Source organism: Pinus tabuliformis, chromosome J, assembly GCF_031772625.1.
Source record: "Pinus tabuliformis cultivar Carrire ecotype Pingquan chromosome J, CPIR1, whole genome shotgun sequence".
Taxonomy (NCBI): domain Eukaryota; kingdom Viridiplantae; phylum Streptophyta; class Pinopsida; order Pinales; family Pinaceae; genus Pinus; species Pinus tabuliformis.
This window is the reverse complement of record NC_142295.1, coordinates 1,046,342,317-1,046,352,083: the sequence shown is the minus strand read 5'-3', so window position 1 is coordinate 1,046,352,083 and position 9,767 is coordinate 1,046,342,317. Positions and strand designations below refer to the sequence as shown.

Here is a 9,767-nt window from a genome sequence, read left to right as displayed (position 1 = left end):
ATGAACTTCGGATCCTCCTAATAAAGCATTTCACCCGATAAACGACCTCATACTTTAGGGGGCATCTGTTATAGACAATTTTGTGCCTTGCAGCATCAGGCATGAATTGTCAATAATCCAAGGGATCCAAAGTCCCTAAACATGATGTTCCTACCCCTAGAGGAACAAGGTCAGCAAACCAACAGCTCTCAGATCAGTTCTCCACCTGAAAACACTCAAAAACAAGCAATCCTGAAATCAAAGCAGGTGCTCCACTAGGCTTCTGCGCTGAAACTCAACTCCTCCATGGTGTACCTGCGTTGCAAAGCAGGTAGAACAAAGGCCACCTGCGCTGAGCGAGATGGGACAAGTGGCACACTGAGTCATTGCTCTGGAATCTTCCAAAAATGACACTTGGATCAGGGATTTCGCCTTGTGATGAGTCAGAGGCTCTGTTTCTCCAAGTGGAAGCAAAGTTCTCCAAGTGGACTCAAGAACTGAAGATCAACTGAAGAGAGAGAGGACACAAGGCAGCTACACATCAGTTGCAAGCTGACTCATCCTTTCTCAATTCATCTATATATTGAGCTCTCTTCTATGAGCTCAGGAGGCTGGAATTTTGTGCAAAGTAATGATATGCTGTTGGTTTCACTATAGAACTATTGGGTGATTGCTTGAAGGAGGTAAAGAGGAGAAATTCTTTCTGCTGGGAGGTGTTGCTGGATTGGAGCCTTCAATGGTTGTAACCTTCTCAGAACTTTACTTCTTCCATTAATAAAAGCTATTGAGGTTCTTCTATATGCATTTGTTTCAATGATGTATTGTGATGATTGTATATTTGATTTATGCTAATCCTTGAATCAGTTATGAATACATGCTTCTTGTAGTTTCCTTCTTTGTTATTTTGCAGGATCTCATTGTAGCTGGGCCAGCAAAAGAGCAAAGAGCTAGGAGCAAGCAACAAAGAGAAGAGATTGGAGCAAATATTAAGCGCAAGGCAACGGTTAGTGCATTTCTTCATTCTCTCTTGCTTTCATAAAGAAGTAAACCTTAAGTAGTTTTGTTTACAGTTGTTGCTGAGGTACTATCACCCTTAGAGTGGGATAGGGTCATCCGAATCGGATACTTTTCCCTACAACACTTTGCCTCAATTTGATTCAAGGATCCTTTTACGATTCCTCTGAATCAACTCCATTCCTCTGCGTCCTTCAGAATTCTACTTGCAACTTGTTACAGAGCCTACGAATTCACAGTAAATCATTCATGAAATACTCTTCAATACACTGACACAGTCAGGAATAAACATCTCTATATATAAATATAAACAGTCAATTACATATCTGAGACTTTGAGTCTCGCACAGGCCTATTCTTCAATATCATGGCCTCTCCCTTTGACTCTGCCCATAGGCTTACATATATGCCAGGAGTTCTGTTGAACTATCCTGGTTCGACTCCTATATCTACTGAACCGACTCCTAAATCCTTTGTCCATTATGTCCACTTCTAATTAATTAATTCCTAAAGTCTCTCCTTAGTTCCTCGAATCATGAACTATTCTAAGAGTCCTAATTGATTTTAGGCTCTTTTGTCATTATTGCCACTCATGTTCTCATTTATTCAAGAGCACTTACAATTTCCTCCCATTATCTAATTAATTCACTTAAAAGCCTAATATTACATTAATTTGTCACTTAGGAATCCAACTTCCTAAAAATACATGACCCCCTATGTCTACTTAATTACAATTATTTTCTCTTCGGTGAATGCTCCTGCATCAGTGAACTTGGTAGACCTTAGCCTAGGAATCAATAAGTTTTTTTCCATTTGGCCCTTGGCTTCCAAAAATTGGAAATATTGCCAATTTGGTAAATTCTTATTCGCCTTCGTGCATGGTAAGAGGAACGATTCTTGAAGAGATTGAGAATATAAGAAGATTAGGAAAGTTATACCTGTTAAACAATCCTCTACACTCTCTTATCACAAATTACATTGGAAACCTACGAAACCTTACAATTTTGATGTTGAACTAAATGGTTCAATCCCAGAAACAATTGGTAAATATAAAAATTAATTTAAGCACCGTGGTGTTAACTTTCAATTCTCTCACACATTCACTTCATAATACACTTTCAAATCTATCCCATATTCATTCTCCGCAAAATATAATTAATTGATTAGAACTCTACCTTCTTGATTGGGAAGGTGGTGGAAAGCTGACTACATTCTAGTTGCTTCAAATCATTTTCGTGGCCACATTCGATAAGGTCTTGGGAGTTTTTCCTCAAGGACTCATTTGATTATGAGAAACAATCAATTGATAAGATATATTACTATAGAGCTATGCGATGCAAATTTTCTTTGTCAATTTGACTTGGAGAATAACATGCTTTTGGTTACTATTGAAAATACATTTATAATTGTAAAAACTTGACCAAACTAGAAGGATTCTTGGATATTTTGTGGAGATTCCTCTCCTTTTACTTGATATGGGTCACAAAAATTTCAGTGGTGAAATAACTGAAAACATATGGAGCTCAAAAACCCTCTTGGAATTCAGTGTTACATACAAGTTCCTAGAAGGCAAGCTCTCTATCGAAATGGGTAAGCTCACAACACTACCGTGTTTGATTCTCAATGACAATAATTTGGAAGGAGAAATACCAATAGAATTTGGTAGATTATCAATCTTGTTTGTGCTTTCTTTGAATGGTAATAATTTCAAAGGAAGAATTCCAGTTGAGTTGTTTCAATCTATAAGTTTAAATACTTTGGAACTTGGAAAAAATCATTTAAATGAAATAATTGAAAAGGATTTTGGTAGGTTAGTGCAACTAAAATGTTTGGTTCTCTCTCATAATGATATTTATGGTACTATTCCTACATATATTATGGCTGATTTTCAACAGATTGACTTTCCAGGTTCAAGTTATCTGCAACATCATTGAATGTTTGATCTCTCCTAGAATCAACGTTAAGGGTCCATTCCTGAAGAACTTGGGGACTGCATTGTCAATATGGATTTGTTTCCAAATAAAAAGAAACTCATAGGAGGAGAGCCCAAGTCACTTGGTTGTCTTACAAACTTAACAAGTCTATATTTCTCACATAATAATCTAGTTGGTGAAATTCCTAGGGAGATTACGACAACTAAAGATATTCAAGGTCTGTCCTTGGCCTATAATAAACTGAATGTCACCATTCCACTGGAGCTTGGAGACATTAGTATTTGGTGAAGCAAAACCTTACAAGTAACAAATTATATGGAATATGCCTAATACAATTGGGAAGTTGAGTGGCATTTCTGAGCTTGATGTGAAAAATAATGAGTTGTCTCGTGAATTGCACACTACTCTTGTAAATTTGGTCAACATTTTTGGTTTATATGTACATTAAAGTAGGTTATCTAGTGGGATTTCTAGATTACTTTGAAAGTTCATAGTCTGGCATCAAATCAAGACACTGAATTTGATTTTAAATTCATTTCATGGAGAAATTCCAAGATCTCCTACTAATCTCTCTTGTCTAACAAAATTGGATCTTCACATAAATGAATTTATAGGTACCATAGCTCTATAGTTTGATAGTATTTCATAACTCATATACTTGGACATTTCTGATAACTATCTCATAGGGTCGGTCCCTAATTAATTGTCTGATCTTATGGACCTGAACTTCTTTAATCTCTTAGATAATCTACTGGAAGGAGCTCTTCCTAAGGGTGGTGGATGTAGTAATATTATTGCTTTGTCATTTCTTAGAAACAACAATGTATGTGGAAATATAATGGGAAAAAAATGCAAGATTTGTCCAAGACAACAACCCAATATATTGGGCACTGAGGTGATTGTTTGGATCATAATAGGAAGCACCATTTTCATGTTGGGCCTTATATTTTCTTTGGTGAAAGGGAAAATGTTATAACAAGAGGCTTTCCCTAAGGTGGATGAGAAGAGAAAATTGAATCCAACCATTGAACCTACTCTCTTTATTATCAGTAATAGAAAGTCAAAAGAGACCCTTAGCATAAATGTAGCCATGTTAGAAAGCTCTGTCCTTCACTTGACACTGCTAATTTATTGTAGATCAAAAATAACTTTTGTAAGACCAATATTATTGGAGATGGTGGGTTTGGCACAATTTATAAACATGTACTTCCTGATGGAAGAACTATTGCCATTAAAAATCTTGGATAAACTCACACTCAAGGTTATAGAGAATTTATACTAGAGATGGAGACCTTAGGAAAAGTCAAGCATATAAATTTAGATGTATCAAATAACTCTCTTTCAGGAAACATCCCTTCATATATTAGAGCCATGGTGAACTTGGTAGACCTTAGCCTAGGAATCAATAAGTGTTTTGGCCCTTGGCTTGCAGAAATTGGAAATCTTGCCAAATTGGTAAGAGGACCAAATTGGAAATCTTGCTAAATTGGTAAATATTTATTTTCCTTCATGCGTGCTAAGAGGAATGATACTTGAAGAGATTAGGAATCTAATAATATTAGGAAAATTAAACCTGTCAGATAGTCCTGTGTGCTATCTTATCTTGAATTCCATGGAAACATGCAAAACCTTACAATTTTGATGTTGAACTAAATGGTTCAATCCTAATAACACTTGGTAAATGTAAAAATTAATTTAAGAACTGTGGTGTTAACTTTCAGCTATTTCACTCATTCGCTTCATAATACACTTGGAAATCTCTCCCTTATTCATTCTCCACAGAATATAATCAATTGATTGGAACTCTGCCTTCTTCGTTGGGAAGGTGGTGGAAAGTTGACTACATTCTACTTGCTTCAAATCATTTTAGTGGCCACATTCCTTCAGGTCTTGGGAATTTTTCCTCAAGGACTCATTTGATTCTGAGCAACAATCAATTGATAAGCTATATTCCTCCAGAGCTATGCAATGCAAATTTTCTTTGTGAGTTTGACTTGGAGAATAACATGCTTTTGGTTACTATTGAGAATACATTTATCAATTGCAAAAACTTAACCCAACTGATCCTTAATCATAACCAAATTACTAGAAGGATTCCTAGATATTTTTGGGAGCTTCCTCTCCTCCTACTTGAGATGGATCACAAAAATTTTAGTGGTGAAATACCTGAAAATATATGGAGCTCAACAACCCTCTTGGAATTTAGTGTTACATACAACTTCCTAGAAGGCAAGATCTTTGCTGAAATGGGTAAGCTCACAACACTAGAGTGTTTGATTCTCAACGAAAATAATTTGGAAGGATAAATACCAATGGAAGTTGGTAGATTATCAAGCTTGTTTGTGCTTTCTTTGAATGGTAATCGTTTAAAAGGAAGAATTCCAACTAAGTTGTTTCAATGTATCCGTTTAACTACTTTGGACCTTGGAAAAAATCATTTAAATGAAACAATTGCAAAGGATATTGGTAGGTTAGTGCAACTAGAATGTTTGGTTCTTTCTCATAATGATCTTTCTGGTCCTATTCCTACATAAATTATGGTTGATTTTCAATAGATTGACATTCCAGATTCAAGTTATTTGCAACATCATGGAATGTTTGATCTCTCTTGGAATCAACATTTAGGGTCCATTCCTGAAGAACTTCGGGACTACATTGCCTTTATGGATTTGTTTACAAATAACAACAAACTCACAGGAGGAGTGCCCAAGTCACTGGGTCATCTTACAAACTTAACAACTCTAGATTTATCACACAATAATCTGGTTGGTGAAATTCCTAGGGAGATTGCGGCAACTAAAAATCTTCAATATTTGGCCTTGGCCTATCATAAATTGAATGACACCATTCCAATGGAAGATACATGTTACAATTGGGAAGTTGAATGTGCTTTCTGAGTTTGATGTGAATAATAATGAGTTTTCTAGTGAATTGCATATTACTCTTGTAAATTTGTTCCACATTATTGATTTATATATACATTCAAACAATTTATCTAGTGGGATTGCCATCTTACTTTCAAAATTCGTAGTCTGGCATCAAATTGAGAAACTAAATCTTATTTTAAATTCATTTAGTGGAGAAATTCCAAGATCTCCTGCTAATACCTCTTGACTAACCTACTTGGATCTTCACATAAATGAATTTAAAAGTACCATATCTCTAGAGTTTGATAGTCTTTCATAACTCATATACTTTGACATTTCTAATAATTATCTCATAGGGTCAGTCCCCAATGAATTGTGTGATCTTAGGGATCTGAGCATCTTCATTCACTTAGATAATCTACTAAAAGGAGCTCCTCCTAAGGGTTGTGGATGTAGTAATTTTACTACTTCATTTCTTAGAACTAAGGTTGTATATGGAAACATAATGGGCCAAAAATTCAAGCTCTGTCTAGGAAACCAACCTCATCTATTGGGCAATGGAGTGATTTTTCAGATCACAATAGGAAGCACCCTTTTCATGTTTCGCCTTATATTTTCTTTGGTAAGATGGAAAATGTTGAAACAAGAGGCTTTCTCTAAGGTGGATGAGAAGAGAAAATTGAATCAAACCATTGAACCTACCCTTTCTATTATGAGCAATATAAATTCAAAGAGACCCTCAACATAAATGTAACGATGTTTGAAAGCCCTCTCCATCGCCTGACACTGGCTAATATATTTTAGATCACAAATAACTTTTGTAAGACCAATATTATTGGAGATGTTGGGTTTGGAACAATTTATAAATTTGTACTTCCTGATGGAAGAAATTTTTCCATCAAAAAGATTGGATAGGCTCACACTCAAGATTATAGAGAATTTCTAGCAGAGATTGAGACCTTAGGAAAACTCAAGCATAGAAATTTAGATGTATCAAATAGATATCTTTAAGAAAAAATCCCTTCATAATTAGAGCCATGTGAACTTGATAGACCTTAGCCTAGGACTCAATAAGTTTGTTGGCCCTTGGCTTACAAAAATTGGAAATCTTTCCAACTTGGTAAATATTTATTCGCCTTCGTGCATGGTAAGAGGACTGATACTTGAAGAGATTGGGAATCTAATAATATAAGGAAAATTAGACCTGTCGAATAGTCCTCTGTGCTCTCACTACAACAAAACCAGCAATTTGCGCCAGATTTAGCGCCAGATTTTAGTGCATTTTTTTTGTAATTGTGATGAGCAACCTGGCGCTAAATCTGGCTCTATTGTACAATTTTTAAAGCGTCCTTTTTTGCACCTGATTTTGCATCCTTTTTCACGCTAGATTTTGCATCATTTTTTACACCAAACTATGCATCATTTATTGCGTCAAATTTTGAACCAAGATTTGCATCTTATTTTATGACAGGTTTTGCTTCTAGTTTTGTGTCATTTTTTGCATCTATTTTTCATTCTCTTTTGCTTCCTATTTTGTGTCATTCTTTGCTTCCATTTTTGCACCATCATTTGCATCAAGTTTACACTGTATTTTGAATCCAATTTAACGTCTTTTTATGCATCCATTTTGTGTCAGTTTTCGCATCTAATCTTACGCCAGGTTTTGTATCTAGTCTTACACTAGTTTTTGCTTCTATTTTTGCACCAGCTTTGGTGCCTATCTTTGCACCATGTGTTGAATTTGATTTAGCACCAAATTTTGCATCCATTTTTGTGCCCATTTTTGCATCTTTTTTTGGACCATTTTTTACATCCACATTTACGTTTGATTTGACTCCATTTTTCCCATCTCATTTTGCACCATATTTTGCGTCATTTGTTTCATCCAATTTTGCATCATTTTTAACACCATCTCTTGCATCTAATGTTACATCATTTTGAGCATCCAAATTTGCATTTATATTTGCATCTTATGTTGAGTCATGTGTTGTGTCCACCTTTGCATCTTATTTTGTGTCTAATGGTACATTCAATGTAGAGCCATTTTTTACGTCTAATTTTGTATTTGTTTTTGCACCAAGTTTTGCATCCAATTTTAAGCTATTTTATGCCCCTTTTTGCACCATTTTTTGTCTACTTGTGTCCAATGTTGCACCATTATTTACACAGACTTTTTCATCCAATTTTGCATTTTTTTGGTGTCTAGTTTTACATCGTTTTCACCATCCAAATTTGCATCTTTCTTTGCCTCATTTTGTGTCCACATTTGCATATAATTTTGTGTCTGAGTTCGAGCCTAAATTTGCATGTGATTAGGAATCATTTTTTACATCCAATATGGCATCCTTGGTTTCACCTTTTTTCAGCCCCATTTTGCATCTTGTTTTATGTGTTTTCTTACATCCTTTTTTTTTTCCTTTTTTGCACCCAAGTTTGCATCCCAAATTTACACCATTATTTGCATCATCATTTGGCATATTAATTTGTAACGTTTTTTGCTTCTTTTTAACGCTCAACTTTGCATCTTATTTTACATCTAGTTGTTGTCTTTTTTTGCATCTAATTTGGTGCCCATTTATGTGTCCTTGTTTTTGCCCAATTTGATATCCTTTTGTATGCCATGTTTTGTTCCCTTCTTTGTGTCAACTATTGCACAATTTTTCACTTCTAATTTAAAACACTTTGTATGTCAATTTTTTGCATTTTGTATTAATTCCTAGTTTAACATCCAATTTTACTTTCAATTTTGCATCCATGGTTACATGCGCATTTGACTTCTTATATAGAGTATATTTTTCTTTACATATATGACCCCCTTTATAGATTCATAGTGAAATATATGATAGTTTCTAAATATCATTAAAGCAGATATCACTATTCAAAATCATTTGTAAAGAAATTTAAGAGAAATTGACAACATCCATCCAAGAAAATAACAATGTGCCATTAACAATTTTCAAAACATGTATAAAATAGCAACATAATACTAATAAAATTAGTATTATTTTTAATCAAAACAACTAAAATTCAAATATGATTAACAAATCAAAATATTTCATGAATATCGTTATTCTACGATAAATTAAAAACATACATAAATCAAACTCATCGTATGATTACAAAATCAAAATGTCTCATTGATATAGGGTAAATTCACAACACCCATCTAAACATAACAATGTCATTCTACACAATAATTTCTTCATAAAAAACAATGCATGTGCATGCCTAGCTACCACCACCAAGATCATCCTCATAATCATCTTGACCATCCTCATTACTCTGATCCACATCATCACCAACACCGCAACTATCATCATCATCTCCTCCTTCACCACCATCATCCTCATCATCATCCTCATCATCTCCTGATATATGTTGAACATAATTTGGATCATCGTCTTGGCAATCATTACCTATAGCATTCTGACAAAAAAAATCAATATTACATGTTAGTATTAATTACATAACACAACGCATGTTTTTGTTATACAATGTTAACCATAAAATGAGGTAAGATATAATATCTAATAGTACTAAAAAATAAAATGAAAATATGGTTTAAAAGTATATTGGAAATCCAACTAAGATTACATACCATAGAGTCCATCCAAACAACAAATTCAACCCATCAACACAAATATAACTTGTTAAGTTGAATTTATGGAATTAATTAACACAAATATATTAAACTACATGCAAAAGTTTGGTACACTTGCCTACCAAACTACTACCCTAAATTTTCCTATCAAGAACCTATGCCTTTGAAGTTTGGTACACTTGGGCTCCTCCCAACACTGTTGTTTTTATCTTCTAAATTTTTTGCACTTGGAGTACTTCCAAGTCTTCCAACATCTTCTTCAAAGGAAAATCAATAGCAAAATGATTCTGATAATAAAGGAAACAAACAACATTCTTAACACTAGATTTGGGCAATTTCAATTACTTCATTGTCATCACATACTCTTCTTTTG

General features: G+C 34.3%; 1 long non-coding RNA gene across 1 annotated transcript; it reads right to left on the bottom strand.

Annotated features, from left to right (window-relative positions):
- Positions 1 to 9,040: 9,040 nt before the first annotated feature.
- LOC149230497 (uncharacterized) lies at positions 9,041 to 9,426 on the bottom strand. Its single transcript, XR_016247375.1, has 2 exons — positions 9,392 to 9,426; positions 9,041 to 9,209 (listed from the first exon to the last, which is right to left on the bottom strand). It is a non-coding gene; the product is annotated as an uncharacterized LOC149230497 (long non-coding RNA).
- Positions 9,427 to 9,767: the final 341 nt, after the last annotated feature.